Below are 19,141 nucleotides of genomic sequence, written 5' to 3'. Positions count from 1 at the left end.
GCACGCCCATCAGGGGATACGTCAGAAAGAGAGGCGAGCCCGAGCGCTGATTGGCTGCCCCGCCACACACCCGTGCGCAAACGTCCTCCGTCGCGGGACGCAGACGCGGTGGTTTCCTTCACCGCCCTCGGCGCGGGGCTGGCCCCGCCCCCTGGCGTGATGCGCTGGGCCAGGCGGCGGCTCCGCCCCTCGCCCCCCCCGCCCCACCCCCCGCCCGCCAACCCTCTCGCCCCCACCGCTGCCGGGGCTGGGTCGCGGTCGCCGAGGGCCTGGGCGGCAGTTTGGGGGCCTGGAACGCTGCCGCGGCCCGACTGAGCGGGCCCGAGGGCAGGGCGGGGTGGGACAGGTCTGCCATTTTGGCGCTGGGGCCTTCCCTGAGCTGGGTGAGGCGTTGCCCCGCCTCTGGCTTCTCCGGTAGCCGCCGCCAGCGGGGCCGAATCCCAGGAGGCAGCAGCCGGCCGCCGCGCAACCCACCCGAGGGGCAGATATTCACCCGAGAGGTGGTTTCGGCCGCCCGACCTGCGGCCGAGAGCGGGGCCGGGCCTGGGGGAAAATGGCTGCCGCGCGGGCCCGAGCCAGGCCCCAGCGCTTGGGCCGGGAGGTGCCGGCCGGGAGGCGCGGGCCGGGTGTGTAAACCCTCGCCGCCCCGTCCCTGCCCTTCTTACGCTTGTGCTATTTGCCAGTCCTTGTATTTGCACCAAATCAGGCAAAGTTCCACCGGACAGTCGGACATCACAGCCTCTGTCGTTGTGTTTAAAGCGCTCGCCTTTACCTCACAGCCTCTTGAGAACGCTGCTGTGGAAATCACCTTCCTGGCTACCTCAGCCTCAGTACTATCTTGAATCAAAGCAAATGTGCCCCCAAGCCTTGAATCAAAGCAAATGTGCCCCCGAGCCACTCCGTGAGCCAGCCCGTGAAGGGTGTGGAAATGCCCATCAGCTGGCAAGCACCTCAGTTGCCCTCTCCATCCTCTGTAAAGCACTCCTACCTCCCGATTTTTGTGCTCCAGCACAAAGAGTGGATCTGTCTGCAGGTGGCTTTGCATCTTCCATCTGCAGTCTGCGATGCTGCTGCTGCATGTGCACAGCCAGGTTGCAGATCAGCTCTTCATGTTACTGAAGTACACAGACAGACCCGTGTACCTGTCCCACTCAAGCCCACTGGATGTTAGAAACACAAGCTTTACGGACTGTTGCCTCCTCTGACTGTTACTCAGTCATGTTCCCATGTTCAACTTGGATCTTTGTACAACTTCTTAAAATACATGAATTCAAGCCTAAACCATATACAGTGGGGAAAAAGATGACATGAGGAAACAAATGTTGGGTGGGTTTTAGCCTCTAAAGACAGTTGGGAACTAAAACTGCAGGCTATTGTATTTCTTAAACCACCTAGACTATCTGCTAGGGACCCCCTGCTTGTGGGCTATGCTATGGTGCTCCATGTGAGTAGAGAGGATGAGAGTATCCATACCTCTGTAAACATGTTCTGAAGCTGAAGTCAGGGCATTGACTTTTTGGTATAGACTTCATAAGGCTAATGCATATACCCAAAGGCATGGATGCTCTGATCTTTTCTAGTCTGATCTTTATTTAAGGTTAGGAACTTCAGCACATATAGGAGTAGTCCTAAACTGTTAGGAATTTGCAAAGATGGCAAAGAAAAGAATAATTAAAAAAAAAAAAATCTTGACAATAAATGAAAATTTGGCTTGTCAGTCATATATTAATCTGTGGGCCAGTCAGTATATATTGTGGAAGATGGATTTTTCTCCTGTGCATTTGTTTTACAGAAAACAAAGAACAGAAGAGTAAACTATCTTCTCCATCAAATAGGATTTCTTACAAACTACCTACAACTTGGAAATGTTCATTCCTTATGCTCTTAAATTCTTTCAGTATTGAAAGGCATCAAATGGGAATGTGTGATGGGGTTGTGTTCAAGTACTTCTCCTGTAAATAGGGTACTTGAATCCATCTCCTGTATCAAAAGATGAGCAGAAATGCTCTTTGTCAACTTCAGTGGGCTTTGCAGATGCTCTGTGTAAGATCTGACATCAGGAGTTACTACATGGAGCTTGATTGGGAGGGGACATGGCTGGTTTTTGTGTACCACACATCTGTTTTTCCTGAATGTTTCAAAAGAGTTGTGTAACGTTGGCAACCGTGAAATAAACAGCTGATTACTGCAACACAGTGTAAGGTTAGTCATGATTTATCAAGCACACAGCCCCGAAACTCAGCTCTGACTGATGCCCATTCAGTATAAATCAGGCAGGGAGTTGTAACACATCACCAGGTGACCCTGGGTAAAAGGATAGTACCTGCAATTCCTGGTTTAACTGAGAGAAACCTGGCTACACGTGGTTCTCACATATATCCACAACCAGTACAAACCTTAAATTTGAAGAAGGCTGTTTTCCTTTCTATATTAAGTGGGGTGGGTGAGGTTGGCATTGTTCTGTCAATTGTTTTTTGCAGTTTTCTGAAGTGACCAATTTCTGGAATAGAGTGGACAGGCATAGTGGAGCTGAGAACTGGGACAGTGACATTTAAAATTAGAAAACTGAGGCCATTTGTGATAGAATGAAGAACTTTAACTTGGTTTGCAGGCATCTTTGTGCTACCTGGAGAGAAGAGGGTACTAGGGACCTGGGGAAGGGAAGAGTCACACGTTTTCTGGGACTGGAAGAATAGTGTAGCAAAGGAGTCCTGCAAGAGTGAATGACCATTAAATGGGGAATGAAAACATTGCTTGGGTAAGTTGTGGAGGGGGCAGCAAAGGAGGGAAGAAAAAGGAACCAAAGCACCATATGCAAAACCCCCTTAACACACCCAAGCTGTTTTCTCCCCTAGGATGCTTGGTGCCTGTATCCTCTGAACAACACTGATTCACTAGAGAATCTCCCCACCCTGGTAAACAGAGGGTGAACTTCATGCTGAGCCACTCTGACCTGCCATGGGTGGCCTGGAACAAACACAGCTCTGCTGGTTCTGGTTGCTGTAAGTAACTTGTTGGCCAGAGTGAAATGCAGAAAGATTAGGAGATCAGTGACACCTCTGCAGTGAATGTGGCATCTGAGTAATCTGGGTGCTTTGCCTCTTAATTTCCCCCATGGGAATGCTGTAGTGATGAGACCAGTGTGGCATCCCCAGTCTCAGGAGATAATTACTGGAGTATGATGAGCTAACTGTCAAAGGCTCTGCAGGCTTCCTTGAGTCCCTTATGCAGACACTTACCAGGAGTTTAATTTAATGATAAATAAAGGAAAACATTTCTACATAGGATAATATGGAATGGGAGGGTTTGCTGATAATGCAGAGCGAACACTAACATTGTAAAATATTTGAGAGATGGTTCAATACAGACCTGAAAATGTTTGCTCAGTGCTGTGGCCAAATGTGGGAGTATGTGGACAAGGGAACTTTCAGGGTAGTTTAGGATAATGGAGGAACTGAAGGGAACATCAAGAGGAGTGTGGCCAGCAGGTCACAGGAGGGGATCCTCCCCCTCTGCTCTGCCCTGCTCAGGCCCCACCTGGAGTGTTGTGTCCAGTTCTGGGCTCCCTGGGATAAAAAAGACAGGGATCTCCTGGAGAGAGTCCAGAGGAGGCTACGGAGATGCTGAAGGGCCTGGAGCATCTCCCCTGTGAGGAAAGGCTGAGTGAGCTGGGGCTGTTCAGCCTGGAGAGAAGAAGACTAAGGGGGGACCTGATTAATGTTTATCAATATCTGAAGGATGGGCTGCAGGGGGAAATGGGCAGCCCCTTTTCAGTGTCTGTGGGGACAGGACAAGGGGCAATGGCTGCAAGTTGGAGCATAGGAAGTTCCACAGCAACATGGGGAAGAACTTTTCCCCAGTGAGGGTGAGGGAGCCCTGGGACAGGCTGCCCAGGGGGTGTGGAGTCTCCATCTCTGGAGAGATTCCAGCCCCATCTGGACGCTGCCCTGTGCAGTATGAGCTGGGGAGCTGGTTTGGCAGGGGGTTGGACCCCATGGGCTCTCCAGGTCCCTTCCAACCCCTGGGATTCTGTGAGTGTGGGATAATGAAGGAACTGAAGGGACCAGGACTTCAATTCACCAAAGAGGAAATAAAAACCAGATCAGAGTGACAATATTTTCATTTCACCATCCTGTCCTTTGGGCTCAGACTGTAGGTGTGCCAGCCTCCAAAAAAGCAGGTCAGCAGGGAGGGAAATTACCTAGCTGGAAACTGGAATGTTTCTCAGGCAGAAGTTTTCAGCCCAAGTAGGAAGCATAAGCAAGCAGCAGGTATCTGTGAGAATCCTGGCTTACAGAGAGCAGCAGTGCACTGTTGCAGAGCAGATAATTGAGCCTGGTATCGATGAAATCAGTTGGGCTTTTATGTATATTGACTTGTTATTGCTATTCCCCACTGAAAAGCTTGAAGATAGAGCACCCTTACTGGAAACACTTGCATGGGTCTGACAGAGAAACAGATTTACAAGAGGTTGTTGGCTTCAGTGTGTGAGGGTTGGTATGATCTCAAAAGCCTCATATTCTCTTGGAATATGGGAAGTAGATAATAAAGGAGAGAAGGTGAAAGGATTTATTTCCCTGTTTGTGTTCCTGGGTAAAGGTGTGTTCTGAAACACAGAACTCATTAAGCCCTGTAAAAAGGCTGAGTGGGGGGTTGGCTTTTAAAATGTGGATAACCTTAAATAAAAAAGGAATGTTGCAACAGTCTGCACCCCTCTTGCAATTTCCTGGGAGCACTTTAGTAGCAGCACATCTAACACTGTGATCAAAATACTGTCACCAAGAGGCAACTTGAAACTGTATCATTCAAGCTTGGTCCATTTATTTTTGCCTGAAACTGAGATCCAGAGAATGTTTGCCCCAAAAGCTGTGCTTAAGATGGGAAAGAAAACACTTTGACACTGTGGGGGCAAAAGATGCTCAAAACCTCATGTCAGGGCTCTGATATCAAAATCATTACACAATCCAGAGATGGAGCAAGACCTCCCTTTGCCTGAAGGACTACCTGACTGCACTGGGGTGCAGATCCTTTAGGGGTAAATTCAAATTCCACCAAAAAGGGTTCCAGACAGTTTTCAGTGTAACTGAGGGCAGAGCAGAGAGGGACAATCCCCTCCCTGTCCCTGCTGGCCACATCTCTGGTTACACTTTCAATAGCAATGGCCTTTCAGTTTTTGACCAAACTATTTCTTTCAAAACCTACATCTCTTCCCACACTCTTCTAATCAGTTGAGTAGAAAAAAATATCAAACCACCTACTCCCATGTTATAGGGACTGACTGTTCGAGTTTAAAGCATTTCAAGGGCTAAATATAATATTTGCAGTTCAGCAGCTCAGCTACTGGAGGATTCAGTAGCTGTTTGAATACCAGTAATCTCTTGAGACCCTGGCCAGGGAAGACTTCATTTAGTTTATGTGGGAGGAGGATGCACAGCACACTCCCCAAAATGCATCCTCTAACTTCTCTGCTCAGCTCTCCACCTATACAAGGAGATACCACACCTCTGTTCCATAAGAAGCAGGGAATGAATACCTGCCTTCAGGGATGCTTGTAGTGTCAGTTCTTTAAAATCTCCCTAACAACTTGTCCTGAGCAAACAGGATGTAGTAAACTGGGGATGGTGACAGTCATTTGGGCTCAATGAGTAACACAAGTGGTTTCTTTTCTGGAGTGTCTGGTTTTGTAGTGCAAGCAGAGTAAGAGTGATGTCCTATTGACTCCACGAGTGCTTATGGAAATACCTTCTTCATCAGGAAGATTGCCTAAGATCAGATATTTGTCATGAAGTGTTAAAAAAAATATTTTAAATGAAACATGACAAAAATACTAAAGAATACAAGGTTTAACAGACATGTGCTGGATTAACAGGTATAACCTGACAGTATCACCTCTAGCTGCTGGCCTGGCACATACCAGAGTCACAGCCATGGCAGCATGGTTAGTGGGGCTGTATGGGAGACAAACACCAGCTCCCATGGTGCAACCCATTGACTTAGTCCAAAATCTCTTCCAGTGGGGCTCAGGCTGTGAACTAAGCCCTATTTCTTCATGGTAGGAGCTAGCTGTACAGGGGAAGAGGGTAATGTTGTAGAGAAAATGACTAGAACTTCATCTCAGGTCCATAAATCTGCACCTGGAGTGCTGGGTCCAGTTCTGGGCTCCTCACCATAACAAGGACATTGAGGTCCTGGAGCGAGTCCAGAGAAGGGCAGCCAGGCTGGGGAAGGGGCTGGAGGGCAAATCCTCTGAGGAGCAGCTGAGGGAGCTGGGGGTGTTCAGCCTGGAGAAGAGGAGGCTGAGGGGAGACCTTCTCCCCACCTCCCCTGCCCTGCCAGGAGGGTGCAGAGAGGTGGGCGATGGTCTCTTCAGCCAGGGGACAGGAGCTGGGACAAGGGGCAATGGGCTCAAGCTGTGCCAGGGCAGGGTGAGAGCAGATGGGAGGGAAAAGTTCTTCCCTGGCAGAGTTGTCAGGGCCTGGCCCAGGCTGCCCAGGGAGGGGCTGAGTCCCCTTCCCTGGGTGTGTTTAACAGAGGGGAGATGAGGTGCTCAGGGATCTGGTTTAGCTCAGGATGGGAATGGTTGGACTGGATGATCTTAAAGGTCTTTTCCAACCTTGTGATGCTGTGATTTCTGTGAAATCTCCCTGATCCACACCACAGAGAGGAGCGTTGGACCACAAAATGTTGCTTGTTTGGGAGGAATTGGAAAGACTCTCCCAGGTTTGACCCCATTTTTCAGTAACTCTGCAGCATGAGAGAGATGCTGCGAATGCTTCTTCCCATTGCAGCAGTTCAGTGGAGTACAGGGGACTTTAAGTGGCACTGCAGCTGGGACTCAGGCTTTGAGTGCTGCTTCAAGACTTGAATATATTAATTTCCTTTGAGAAGGATGAGGAAAGATGCAGAGAGTGGAAACATCCTCCGATGGGGCAGTTTTCTGGGTTGCTATGGTGAGACTGTGTCCTGCTGTGCTCTGGTGTAACAGCCTTAGAAATACAATGGCTAGAGTCTCTTCCAGTGCAGATTTATGGGGATGCTGGAGCACTTACTCCAGCCTGTATTTTTCTCTCCCCATTGCTAGAGTCAGTTGTTGTCAACAGATATTCAGTGACACTTCCTGCATTTCACTCCTGGGAACAGGACAGAAACAGAGCCTTGAATCCAATAAATATGGAAGTAGGATAAGCTTCCTTTCTTTAAAAAACTCTTTTTTTTTCTTTTTTCTCCTGTATTTTCTTTGCCTTTTACTCCAGATCTGAAGTTCTGGTTCTGGCCTGGCAGTTTGGGTCATCTCTGCCTAATTTTACCATTTCAGCTCATCCCTGTTTTATTTCCTGGGAGATGAGGGCAGTGTCAACCCAAAGGAGGTGTTGGCAAAGGACAGGCACTGACAAAAAGTCCCTCCCCACCATTTCTTTTCTGTCACATCTGCATACCAGGTACCAAACCAGATCACATCAACACCAGCTATTTTTTTATCTTTCTGTGTTTGGAAAAACCCACTAGTTTTCAGTGAAATCAGTTGCCTGAGCTGGCTTGTTGGCCCCGTGTGATATGGAGGTGGTCAGACACATTCTGGGGACAGAGCAGGCTTGAATCAATATAAAGTCATTAAGAAACAACAGCTAAATATTGTGGTGTAAGTCATTCCTCTCTTTTGTGGTGTGAGCTGTCTAACTCTTCCACCTTTAAATTGTCTTTTTGGGAGGAAACCGAAAGGAGATAAGAAGAGGGGGTTTGTTTTTAGGCTTTGGCCTTCGCTGAGGAGAAAGTATCAGCTCAGGTAATGAGAAAATCTCATAAATAATTTGAGTGCAACCTGTAGAACACATAAGGCATGCCAAAAACTCAGATCAAGTTTATTTTTAGATTTGTGCAGGGCTTTAGGAGGCTCTGGCAGCCCCCTGGGGTGGTGCTGTGCCCATCCAGATAGCTACTAACCATTATTACAATACCCTGGTGCAAAACAGAAGGTGAGGGGTCTGCTCTGTGGGGAGATGCTGGATGCCTGATAGCCAGTGGAACCTGGAGGGGCTGCTCATGCTGGGGAGTTCTGAGCTTTAGCATCATTTGGAGGGCTGGACTGGTTTTCTTTGCTGGTTTGACTCTGTCAGAAGTTTTAAGAGACTATACTTTACCACTCCTGGAAGGACAAGTTTGGTAGCTTAATATTTCTGATGAGTAAAACAGAGCTAGAAGGGACCTGTGATGTGTTTTCAGGGGCACTAGATTGGTCTTGTTAGATGTTTTATAAATTACTTCTAGATTTGGGGGTTTCCTGTACCTCTGTAATCATCCCAGGGAGTCAGCAATGTCATCAGCTGTTTGATAAGTGTCGCTGCTTCTCCTGACTTCTTGCTGGTCTTCTCCTGAAGACACAGTTTGCTGCTGACACTGCTTTTCTGTTGCTTTTATTTCCCCCTAAAACTGGTGTGGGTGACACAACAGAAGGGAAGGAGCCATCCAGAGGGATCCTGACAGGCTGGAAAGGTGGGTCTGGGGGAACCTAATGAGGTTCAACACTGCCAAGTGTCAGGTGTTGCACTTGGGCTGGAAGAATCCCAGACATAGATACAGGCTGGGAGAAGAGCTCCTGGAGAGCAGCCCTGCTGAGCAGGACCTGGGAGTCGTGGGGGATGAGAAACTTCCCCTGAGCCACCAGTGGCTCTGGCAGCTGGGAAGGGCGATGGGATCCTGGGCTCCATCAGCAGAGGGGTGGCAGCAGGGACAGGGAGGGGATTGTCCCTCTCTGCTCTGCCCTCGGGAGGCCCCAGCTGGAGTCCTGTGTCCAGAGCTGGGGCCCCAGCACAAGAAAGATGTGGGACTGTTGGAGAGGGGTCAGAGGAGCCACGGAGATGATCAGAGGGCTGGAGCAGCTCCCCTACAGAGAGAGGCTGAGGGAGCTGGGCTGGGTCAGCCTGGAGAAGAGAAGGCTGTGGGGGGACCTCATTGCAGCCTTCCAGTCCCTGAAGGGAGCAGAGGAACAGGAGGGAATCAGCTTGTTCAAAGGGCAGAGACTGGCAGGACAAGGGGGATGGAGTGAAGCTGAAGGAGGGAAGGGTTAGATGAGATATTAGGGGGAAGTTCTCTCCAGAGAGAGTGGTGAGGGGCTGGAACAGGCTGCCCAGAGAGGGGGTGGATGCCCCATCCCTGGGGGTGTTCAGGGCCAGGTTGGATGGGGCCCTGGGCAACCTTGTGTAGCTCCAGGCCTGGAGGTTGGTGTCCCTGCCTGTGGCAGGGGGTTGGAGCTCTGTGATCCTTGGGGTCCCTTCCAACCCAGACCAGTCTGGGATTCTGTGATTCTATGAATTGTTCTGGTGCCCATTGCACATCATGTTTTGCAGAGAGTTTTCTTCATTTGGGGGAGAGGTGTCATTGTGTATGTCTTTCAAAAAGCATGCTTGTATTTTTTTCCTCTCATCTAAAGATGACTGTGCCAGGTTCTTGCCTGTGAATCAGTGGAAACAGGTTCTAAGAATACATATGGGCTAAAAGATGTCTAAAGTTCCTTGTCTGGGGAAGCCTTGGTGTCTTGATGTGACCCAGCCAGCTACAGAGATGTTGGGAAGGAGGATAGGGGAGAAAATATTTATATGGACATTGAATATTTGAAAAAAAAAATTATTGATCTGGTCTAAATAATTATTAATCTGTTTCTGTAAATAGCCTTGAAGTATCACACTGAGTTATAGTTGGGAGGGGAAGAGATGTGCTGCTGATTTTCAGTTTGAGGGCTTAATACTGCATATATATATATATATTTATAGATGTTTTATCTGAATTCATAACAGATTATCCCTTGGCTTTACATTAGTATATAATATTTCTAATATTCAGAGATCCATAATTCAGCACCTGTAATCAAATACTTGGAGATGCCATCAGCTGAGTTATTACCCCCATCTGTCTGTATTTCAATGGGTAATAATTTAATTAAATCAGCACTTAACTTCTGGAGTCCTCTGCACAGAAATGAAGATCAGATGGAACTGCTACCCTGAACTTCCTTCATTAAGGAACTCCAGCCTTGATTAGCAGGATCTGAAGACCCAAATATTTAGAACTTGTTTTCCTAAATGTCTGCCCACAGGGGCATTCACAGGACAACCTCACATTAAAAATAGAACAGAAACACTTCAGAACCCCCCATGAGAAAGGAGATGAGAGCAGTGATACCACCTGCCCTGGCCACGCTGATGGAGCAGGGCACAGCTGGATGGCTCCTTTCACCAGACCTTCTGGGGACAGGCACTGGCACACAGGGAGCAGGTAAGAGGGGGAAGTGTCTGCACTCCTTTCCTCCCTGAAAGCTTGTGTGTGAGAGAGGTTGCTCTTCAGAAAGGTCAGGAAGATGGTATATCACACTGGGAAAGAACAGCAGAGGGATGCTGGTGTTGCCCTCCAGTGTCTCAGACATGGGAAGAAGGCTCAAGTCCAGGTACAGTGTTGGTTACCCTCATGATGACCTTTGTCATCCCCTGCAGCCCATGGACAAGACCATGGTGCAGGTTTTCCCCCTGCAAACCATGGAAGATGTTGGGGAGCAGAGATCCCCACCTGCAGCCCGTGGAGAGGCACCACTCTGGAGCAGGGGCAGACATATGGAAGATGCTGTGACCCACGCTGGAGCAAGCTCCTGGCAGGACCTGCAGCCTGAGGAGATGCCAGGCCAGGCTAGAGCAGGTTTGCTGGGGGAGCTTGTGACCCCATTGAGGACCAGGCTGGAGCAGTTTGGGCCTGAGGGACTGAGAGACATTCTGTGATTGATGGCTGCACCCATAGCAGTGACCCACGCTGGGGCAGCTGGGGAAGAGCTGAAGCCCCATGAGAAAGGACTCAGGTTGGAGAAGTTCCTGCAGGACTGTCTGCTGTGGGTGCAGCAGGGGGAGGGGGTGTGGAATGGCCCCCCTGGCTAAGAAGGAAACCAACTTGGCAAGGAACTGACCCAACCCCCCATTCCCCACCTCTCCAGTGACACTTTGGGGGCAGAAGGGAGCGAAATCCAGACTGAAGTGCAGTCTGCTGAGAAGGGAGGGGTGGGGGGAGCTGCTTTAGGATCTGGTCACACTTCTCATCCCCCGACTCTGGTGTCACTGGGGGTGCAGGGCAGGGCCATCAATCAGAGAGTTTCCTTTCCTTTCTTCTGTGCTGAGTCTGTTCTGCCTGTGACACTGATTGTGGAATGATCTCTCCCTGCCCTTATCTCCATTCTTGAGCCTCTCAATAGATATTTTCTCCCCTGTCCAGCTGAGAAGGGCAGTGATAGAGCAGCTTTGGTGGGTGTCTGGACTCCAGCCAGGGCTAAACCACAAGACATCCTGGGCTGCATCAAAAGAAGTGTGGCCAACAGATTGAGAGAGATGGTTCTGCCCCTCAGCTCTACTCTGCTCTGATGAGATGTCACCTAGAGTACTGTGTCCAGCTTTAGAGCCCTGAGCACAAGAAGGACATGGACCTGTTGGAGTGTGTCCAGAGAAGGCCACAAAAATGATCAGAGGGCTGGAGCACCTCTGCTATGAAGCCAGACTGGGAGAGTTGGGCTTGTTCAGCCTGAAGAAGAGAAGGTGTTTCCTGGCAAACAAAAACGCTCAGAGCCCGGATGTCAGGAGCTGCTTGTGGGCTGCTTGGGGAGCTTTCAGGCCAGCTATGTCTTTCAGTCCTGGCTCCTTTGGTTTGGGAGCTATTGCATGTTTTGAAGTGAGTGCTGCTGTGACCAAGAAAAGCTCCAGGGGGACCTTATAGTGGCCTTCCAATACCTGAAAGGTGCCTGTAAAAGCTGGGGAAGAACTGTTCACACTGAGCAATGGGACAAGGGGTGATTGTTTTAACTAGAACAGGGGAGATTTGGCTTGGATATTATGAAAAAAATTCTTCAATATGGGGGTGGGGGATCACTGGAACTGGTTGCCCAGAGAGGTGGTGGAGGCCCCATCCATGGAGATGTTCAAGGTTGGGCTTGATGAGGCTCTGAGTGACCTGATCTAGTGAAGATGTCCCTGCTTAGTGCAGAGGGTTGGAGTAGATGGCCTTTAAAGGTCCCTTCCAGCCCAACACATTCTGTGATTCTATGACTCCTCATTACCTTCACTTGAATAATCTGCCTCTAAGCCCATCTGTGCTGTACTTGCAGGTGAGCTGTTTTTGTGAGGAATGTTGAATGTGTGATTTGGGAAAAAAAACCAACTCCAGAAAGAGATTTTTAAACAAATAAGCCAGCTTTGTCAGCAGAGGCCAAGTCAGGTCATAATCCAGAACTAAGTATTCTTTGTACCACTACAGTTTAAAACAACTGTGGCTCCAACATGTCAGCCTGAGCTGTGCTTTAGACTCTGTAAAAACTCAGTCAGACTCTTCCTGTGAGGAGATGTGTGCCTTGGGCAGTGTGCAATCCAGCTGGTGGGCTTGGGAACCCAGGGAATTGCTGACATCCCACTGCCCCTTCCAACACTCAGGCAGCTTTGATGGGCTTTGGCACCAGTGGAGCCAATCCTTGAAATGACCCTGCTGAAAACTAAGGCATTCCCACGTGTGTACAGGCTCTGCAGAACAAGAGCTGCTTGGTGGTTCCTGCACATCTATGTGTGACTGAGAGGTCCCAGAGCAAGGTGTGACAGCCCTAGAGATGGGACAGGAGCATCCCCTGTGGCACAGGCTTTGAGATCACCACTTCATACAGCATAGGGCCAAGCAAAAGCTGCCAAAGGCCAGAGAGCCACTTAGCTGGACGTACACTGTGCACCTGAGCAGGCAAAGCTCTTCATTGCTTCCAAGAGGAAAGAACCCTGGGAAAGCATTTCAGATTGCTTCCGAAATGCAGGTCTAGTTTTTCAGGCCAACTGAACAAAATGTCTGTCTAGAGAGCTCCAGAAAAAGGAACAAAAGTAAACTATAAATATTCAGCTCTTGACTTCAGGTTTTAATAAATGATGAGCTCTGGGAGAAGCATTTTTTCCTTCAAATATCAAATTTCTTGATTAATTTTCTAAGTTGGTTATATAGTGCTTGTCACCTTCTCTCTGGGTATGATACAGCAGCGTCTGGCAATGCTTTAAGATGACACATCCCAAAGGAAATTGGGTCCAAGGGTCTAATGAGAAACAACCACTCCCCTGTGCAAGCTGTATCTCTGTATCTGTGCCTGTATCTATAAATAAAATCTCTGGCACAGGAAGGTCTGATGTGAGACATGATGTTCAAAGATTACTTGACCCATTTAAAAATCACTGAGAGCTCTGGTGGCAGCCCCAAGGCAGGGTGATGGGCAGAGGCTCACCCTGCTGCTCTTTGCCAGCAGACCTGCAGCGTGAGCTCTCTGTGATGCCCTGTGCCAATCAACATGCTGACTGACACTCAGCTGCCTGCCACAGGCCTGGCACAGGATGGGATGGATCTGCTGCTTGTCCGTGGTTCAGAAGCACAACCAGCACACCTGTGTTCTTGGGGAAAGCCAGGCATCCTCAGGATGTGTCTCGTGCCACCCCCTGGTATCACTGGCTTTGAAAATCATAGAACCCCAGACTGGTCTGGGTGGGAAGGGACCCCAAGGATCACAGAGCTCCAACCCCCTGCCACAGGCAGGGCCACCAACCTCCAGGCCTGGAGCTACACAAGGTTGCCCAGGGCCCCATCCAACCTGGCCTTGAACACCCCCAGGGACAGGGCACCCACCCCCTCTCTGGGCAGCCTGTTCCAACCCCTCACCACTCTCTCTGGAAAGAACTTCCCCCTAATATCTCATCTAAACCTTTCTTCCTTCAGCTTCACTCCATCCCCCTTGTCCTGCCAGTCTCTGCCCTTTGAACAAGCTGATTCCCTCCTGTTCCTCTGCTCCCTTCAGGGACTGGCAGGCTGCAATGAGGTCGCCCCACAGCCTTCTCTTCTCCAGGCTGAACCAGCCCAGCTCCCTCAGCCTCTCTCCGTAGGGGAGCTGCTCCAGCCCTCTGATCATCTCTGTGGCTCCTCTGACCCCTCTCCAACAGTCCCACATCTTTCTTGTGCTGGGGCCCCAGCTCTGGACACAGGTCTCCAGCTGGGGCCTCCTGAGGGCAGAGCAGAGAGGGACAATCCCCTCCCTGTCCCTGCTGCCACCCCTCTGCTGATGGAAACAGGAAAATCTCCATCCAGATGCAGACACCTTCTGCTCCAAGGGAGGTTGTTGTGAAGTCAGAGCAGGCTTAGGCCCATGTGAATGATTAATGTGACCTGTCAGCAGTGGTTGTCATGAAGCACGTGGCACACGTATTGGCACCGCCCGTGTCTGGCGGATTCCGTCAGCCACAGGGCAGCTGGGATGCGTGGCCAGCTCAACATCAGCACACCAGTTGAGTAAACAGTACGGAATCCTTCCACCAGCCTGAAACATGCCAACTGTTCTGTTCAATCTGGTTTCTAGATGGATACAAGTAGGAGAGAGCTGAGCACTCGCTGGGTCCTGCAGCACTCGGGCCATTTGGTGGGAACTGAGGGAATGAGAGGATGTGAGTTCCACTCAGCTGATGCAAAGACAGCAATTCTGCCTGTGTTGTGAAGCTGAATTTCAGGGGACAGGCAACATGCAGTTTGCTCCAAATTCCCTGTAGTTGTTCGTGAAGTAGTTGTGTCACTCACAGTGTGCTGGCTCCTGGCAGTGGTGGTTGCAGGGACTGTGGGTTGGTTGGGGGCAGCTCTATGAGGTGTTAAGTCCAATTTAAACTCTGCTTTTCCTGGTGTAGCCATAAAAAATGCAATTTGCCAGGCTAGGTGTGAGATATGATGTGTTTGGGCAAATCCTTATGATTTTTGAAGTGCTCTGAAAGTGGAAGAGCTGTGCTCAGTGATTTACACTCAAGGCAAAATACCCTTAAGCATATAATACCCCTCCCTCACCCTCACTGGGGAAAAGTTCTTCCCCATGTTGCTGTGGAACTTCCTATGCTCCAACTTGCAGCCATTGCCCCTTGTCCTGTCCCCACAGACACTGAAAAGGGGCTGCCCATTTCCCCCTGCAGCCCATCCTTCAGATATTGATAAACATTAACAAGGTCCCCCCTTAGTCTTCTTTTCTGCAGGCTGAACAGCCCCAGCTCACTCAGCCTTTCCTCACAGGGGAGATGCTCCAGGCCCTTCATCATCTCCGCAGCCTCCTCTGGACTCTCTCCAGGAGATCCCTGTCTTTTTTATCCCAGGGAGCCCGGAACTGGACACAACACTCCAGGTGGGGCCTGACCGGGGCAGAGCAGAGGGGGAGGATCCCCTCCTGTGACCTGCTGGCCACACTCCTCTTGATGCCCCCAGGATCCCATTGTCTCTCTCAGCCCCCAGGGCACACTGCTGGCTCATGGCCACCCTGTCCCCTGCCAGGACCCCCAGGTCTTTCTTTCACAGCGCTCATCACATTGTCTCCTCCAAACAGCCACACTAGCAGAAGACTTCACAGAGCCAGCACAGGAGATCAGCTTGGACATTTGTCAGTGGATCTTCTCTGTAGCAAAGGTATTTCCTGCTTGCACAGCCATGAATGTTGCCTACCGTAAGGCACCAGAGTGTCACAAAATGCTGTAGCTGTCACTCAGCAGCTGACTCAGTATATCCCAAAGCAACGTGATCCCTACCTGCACTTTGAGGAACTTCATTTAGCAGCTCTGGAAAAGTGATCTCCAAATACACCGAGATGGCATGAGTGGGTTCTGCACTGCTGCTTCCTGAGTTCAAGAAGTTGGGTCAATCTGTGCTCTGTCATTCTTCACTGATGGGAAATCTTGCTCCCAAGGCTGCTGTTTTCTATGTAATCTTCCTAATTTATGCACTTCATAATGCATACATTTTCCTACTTTCCCCAAGAACTGTTTTTATAAAATACTTTAAATGCTGCATTTCTGACATGTGGTATATTATTAATACTTTTAACCACTTAAAACCACTTTTAAGGCTTAAAATTGGAAAAAAATCCCTAGTTGATAAACATAATTTTCTTAACCTGTGCATCTGCCAATTGTTCATTAAGCCCCCTGAACACCAGATCAAATATATAATCAATGTTACAGTGGTTTACAGGGCTTTTTCTTTTTTGTTGATGGAAAAAATTATTGGAAACTTCACAAAGACCTTGAGATTCCTTTGCCTATGGCCATAGGTGGTTCCCAGGACACAGAACTCACTTAACCCCAAGTATTACCAACCTAAGGATGGGATACATTTGCTGTTGCTTGTGACGGCAGCTGGATTCTCTCAGCTGCTTCTGGGGTTTAAGATGATTTTGGATGAGCCCCTAGGGGGTCTGCAGCAGACCTGGTGCTAATGATACTGCAAGGAAAAAACGTGAGCATCTGAGCTCGAGAAGAAAGTTTAGATGTGTCTGTTGTCCTGTGGTTCCCAGAGGAGCCCAGCCCTGGGAAGAGATGTATTGGAGCTTTATGCAGCCATGTATATGCTGCAACACAGCCAGTGGCTGTGCTCGGAGGCGCCTGATGCAACAGGTTTGTTAGACAGGCGGACACGGGGATGAGCTCTGCGGGTGTCTGTCCGTGCACCACACTGCTCAGCAGAGCCGAGGGGAAGGGCGGCTGCTTGGGGCACTGCTCAGTACGGCCGGGGCAGCTGGAGGGGCACTGTGGCTCTTCTCCCATCCCCTGCCTGGAGCAGCCGAGCCAGCAGCCGTCAGACAACGCTGCGTTTACCCTTTGTGAATGCAGATGTCCGTGTTCCTTCACTCATCTCTGTTTGCCTTCCTTGCAACGGTGTGAGAAGATTCCCAGCTGAGAAGATTCCCACTTTTCCCCCGTAAGGGTGAGGGAGCCCTGGGACAGGCTGCCCAGGGGGTGTGGAGTCTCCATCTCTGGAGAGATTCCAGCCCCGTCTGGACGCCGCCCTGTGCAATATGAGCTGGGGAGCTGCTTTGGCAGGGGGTTGGAACTGATGGGCTCTCCAGGTCCCTTCCAACCCCTGGGATTCTGTGATTCTGTGATTCCTGCACCCATACTGGGATTCCCTGCACCCATACTGGGGATGTATGTTCCCCAGACCCCCCGGGTGAGCCTCGCCCGCGCCCCGCTCCGCACCTCCCGCACTCTCCTGCTGCCGCAGCAAGCGCGTCTGATCCCCTCTCCGGGTGTGTTCCGGCTCTCCCAGCCGGGAGACGCTTCCCTGGGCCCGCCCCGCACCCCTGGGAAAGGGGAAAGTGCGGGGGGGGGCCCGCGGGGCTCGTCCCTGAGCGGGACCCTGCTGCCTGCTGCTGCCCTGCGCTGTCCCCTGCTGCCCACTCCTGCCCGCTGCCGCCATCTGCTGCCCGGCCCCGCCGCCCGTTGCTCCGGCCCTGCTACCCGCTGCCCGCTGCCGCCCCCTGCTGCCCGCTGCCGCCCCCGCTGCAGCCCCCGCTGCCGCCCCTGTTACTCGCTGCCCGCTGCCGCCCCCGCTGCCGCCCTTGCTGCCCACCCCTGTTACTCACTGCCCGCCCCCCGCTGCCCACCCCTGTTACTCGCTGCCCGCCCCTCGCTGCCCACCCACCCCTGTTACTCGCTGCCCGCCCCTCGCTGCCTCCCCCCCGCTGCCCGAACCGAGCTCCCCCCAGCCACGAGGGGTGTGTGCGGTGCTGTGTAACCCCTGACGCAAGCTCTGCCTATGGAAAGAGGTGGTTTCGGGATAATTTCTCGTCCCTCTAGGCTAAGGCAGGTTCCCTCATTCCGTTAACCCAATCCCCACCTCAAGGGAAGGCGAAGGATGGTCAGGCTTCCCAGCAGGCTCCCACCTGCTGACCTTCCCTTCTTCATCTATTATTATTCTGAAATTGACCCAAAATATATTTAGAAATTCAAAAAAACCCAACTTTTCATCCAGAATAAACCCTGCCTGGTGCTGTGTGGGTTGTTACACCATCACCCCCAGCACTTCAAAGTGAGAAAATAAATAATTAACCATAAATGTCACTTGAGGACTAACGAGACGTACACATCCCACGTGTCATAGGGAACGTTTGCCTCTGGCAGAAACCATCGGTTTAAACTCTACCTGCTGCTTCACCTGGGAAATCTCAGTTTCCCCTGCAGGTCAATAAGTACTACTGGGATCCCAAGGTTGGGAATGTGTGTAAAAGTGTTTGTTCCCATGAAAGGAAAAGCTATTGGGGTTAAAAATAAACTGAGTGATGCAAGGAGTGAATAGGAGGAACTCTGTGGAGACACATCCCGAAGCATTGATCAGTCTGTGCACCACCTCTCCGTGGTACTTGAAGGGCCATTCAGACCCCTCTTACTCCTTGCTCATGAGAAACCACAGAAATCATGGAATGCTTTGTGTTGGAAGGGACCTGAAAGATCATTGAGTCCCAGCCCCCCTGCCATGGGCAAGGACACCCTCCACTCAATCAGGTTGCCCAAAGCCCCATCCAACCTGGCCTTAAATCCTTTCAGGGATGGGGCTTCCGCACCCTCTGAGCACCCTGTGCCAGGGCCTCACCCCCCTCAGAGCAAAGAATTTCTTCCTGACATCTAATCTACACCTGCTCTCTTCCAGCTTGAAGCCATCCAGGAGAGCTCTGCTCTCCCATTACTTGGCACTTTCTTTTGGGAACAAATCTTTACCAGGGGTTCTAGGCCACATTTAGTTTCCACCTCATTTCAAGTGGCAGCTTCACCTCCTCTCCTGATTTCTAACCCTGTGCTCTTGAGAGGGGTGGGGAGGGAAGCGAAATCTGTGCTGAAATGGTCACATATTGATGGGATTCTAGTGTATGGGGTTTTTTAAAAAATATAAAACCCCAAACCATTGTGAAATGCCTGAGCTGGGAACTGAGAACTGGCAGAGCTGCGGGAGCTTGGGCACCTGAAGGGCCTTTCCTGCCCACCAGCCTGCTTCAAGTACAAATGGGTGGTCGTTGCTGCCATTAAGAAGGAAAGATAAAGGGGGAGCTGGGGGAGCCCAGGAATGCCAGACTGTTAGCTGAGGCTGTTAGCTGACATCCCCACCCATCTCAGCGCAGGGGCTTGGGGAGCAGCCACCCTTCCCCAGATGGCTTTCCTATAAGGGACATACACACACACACACCAAAAAATCTCCTTTTCTCTAAAAGAGCTCACCTTTGGACCACAAGCTTTTATTTACTGCTCCCAGCTTTGCATACAAATCCCAACCAGCACTATTTTTAGCTTCTGCAAAGATGGACCGTGAT

Source organism: Gallinula chloropus, assembly GCF_964237585.1.
Source record: "Gallinula chloropus genome assembly, chromosome: 15".
Taxonomy (NCBI): Eukaryota; Metazoa; Chordata; class Aves; order Gruiformes; family Rallidae; genus Gallinula; species Gallinula chloropus.
Note: the sequence above shows the minus strand (reverse complement) of the source record.